Here is a 2,376-nt window from a genome sequence, read left to right as displayed (position 1 = left end):
ACATGCATTCACACTGACTTGTTTTATAGGATCCTTCCCACTACATAACTGATATGTCAAGTGATAAAATCCCAAGTTATCAATGAAAAGCTTATGGAAAAACTGCACTTGTCCTCATGTGAAAATTACAGTTGTAATGTCACCAATCAAACCGAATGAATGCATTTCAAGGTGTTCAAAGTCATGCATTGAAAGGCATGTGGCTCTTAACATCTTTTCTCTTGGCAGGTCTCTGTAGGTGACCAGGGGATTGTCTGCGATGTTCAAATGATTTCCCCAATATAAAGACTCTTAGATTTGAATTGACACTCAATTTGATATGCTCCTATGAACTTCACATGGTTTTCATGTTTTTGTTTATTGGATGGAAATGGCCATTTGTGATCTGATTCTGTAAACAGACTGTTGGAGGGAGAAGTGTGTGTGTGTGTGTGTGTGCAGCATGCAGCCTAACTGTCACGCCTTGGTCTTAGGATTTGGTGTTTTCTTTATTTATTTGGTCAGGCCAGGGTGTGACATGGGTTTATTTTGTGGTGTGTTGTTGTATTGGGGTTTTAGTAGGTATTGGGATTGTGGCTGAGTAGGGTTGTCTAGGAAAGTCTATGGTTGCCTTGAGGCGGTTCTTAATCAGAGGCAGGTGATTATCATTGTCTCTGATTGGGAACCATATTTAGGCAGCCATATTCTTTGAGTGTTTTCGTGGGTGATTGTTCCTGTCTCTGTGTTAGTTATTTCACCAGATAGGCTGTATAGATTTTCACATTCCGTTTGTTGGTTTTGTATTGTTCGTGTTTTTCTATATTAAAGATGTATCGAACTAACCACGCTGCATTTTGGTCCGACTCTCCTTCAACGGAAGAAAGCCGTTACACTAACTATTTCTCTTCCTCATCTCTTTCTCATCCTCATCAGTGTTTCATGTATTAAATCCCTACCACCACTCGATACTTGGCCCATGAATTTGTTTCACCAGTTCAACAACCAAGCAAGTACAGATTTTGGGTAAGAGCAAGTGAAAGTATGGCAGGCTTGTAAGCGAGAATACTGGAACACACTCCATGGGCACACTGCTTGTCTTTGTTTGTTTTAACATTGTACACCACTGTAGGTAAGTGTAGATATTTACAATACGAACATATTATACTATTATCTATGCAATCTGATAATGTTAAGGAGAAAGATAGGTCTGTTTGTTTGCAGCGAGATACATACATCTGAAGATAAGTGTGAGAACCAGGTGATGTTCAGTACACACCCTATCATGTCTTAGATTAGGTGACCAAATGTGTTACTATGACTCCAACAATTATCAGCTTGTCCACACAGGACACTATGTCCCAGACAAAACAAGAGAAAACACAGCTCAGGTCTATGCTCACTATGTTTACGGAGACATGCTCAACACTATGAAGGAGAGATCATCTGACCGCAAACGCCACTTTCATTTCACAGAGGGTGTTCACGTTCAGCAGAGAATGACTGGCTCTGAGACGTTGGGTAATGGTGAACCGGCCCTTCTCCTGTTCAGAGACACATTCAATGGGATTGTTGCAGATGGATTGGCTTACAACATGACTCATTCTACATACTATACTGGAGAACCTCGGTTACCATGGGGCAAGACAGGGTTGTATTTCAAAATATTTACATTCCTCTTTGCATATCTGGAGAGAGAGCAGCATTGTGATGCGTAACGTGCATCCCAGAGTCAGGCTCATAAAGAAAGCAGTTTGTAGAGGGGCCCGTGTGAGCTGTTTAGCCTTTGGTTTCTATCCCCGACACATCAACCTGGCCCTGCTGAGAGACGGCCAGCCAATAGCGGAACAGGAGCTGACTGGGGGGCAGCTGCTGCCCAATGGAGATGGGACATACCAGATGAGGAAGAGTCTGGAGATCAGTAAAGAGGAACTGAGAGAGACACACAACTACACCTGCACTGCCTCCCACCTCAGTCTGGACAACAAGCTGGATGTCAGCTGGGTACCTGAAAGAGTCGGCCTATTTGTCTGCTTGGCTCCAATGGTGATGGTGGGGATTAGTCTGGTCTGTCTTTTCATTTGCGTCAGGAGAAGACGTGCTGCTGGCTCAGAGACATTGTCACAGCTTTCCAACGTTGATGAAGCTGTAGAGCAAATCAGCCTATCAGAAGATTCAGAGAAATACTATATTTTTTAAATGAGTGTGTGTGTTCTAAGTGATCTTACTGAGAGAGGTGTGTGTGTGTGTGTGTGTGTGTGTGTGTGTGTGTGTGTGTGTGTGTGTGTGTGTGTGTGTGTGTGTGTGTGTGTGTGTGTGTGTGTGTGTGTGTGTGTGTGTGTGCGTGTGTGTGTGTGTCGTGTGTGTGTCGTGTGTCGTGTGTGTGTGTGTGTGCGCACA

The 2,376-nt window shown here is 43.5% G+C and overlaps 1 pseudogene; it reads left to right on the top strand.

The window, feature by feature from the left end:
• Positions 1-1,283: 1,283 nt before the first annotated feature.
• On the top strand, positions 1,284-2,175 carry LOC115106699 (major histocompatibility complex class I-related gene protein-like; annotated as a pseudogene).
• Positions 2,176-2,376: the final 201 nt, after the last annotated feature.

The sequence above is a fragment of the Oncorhynchus nerka genome, linkage group LG1 (genome assembly GCF_034236695.1).
Source record: "Oncorhynchus nerka isolate Pitt River linkage group LG1, Oner_Uvic_2.0, whole genome shotgun sequence".
In the NCBI taxonomy this organism is placed as follows: Eukaryota; Metazoa; Chordata; class Actinopteri; order Salmoniformes; family Salmonidae; genus Oncorhynchus; species Oncorhynchus nerka.
This window is presented reverse-complemented; position numbering and strand designations above follow the sequence as displayed.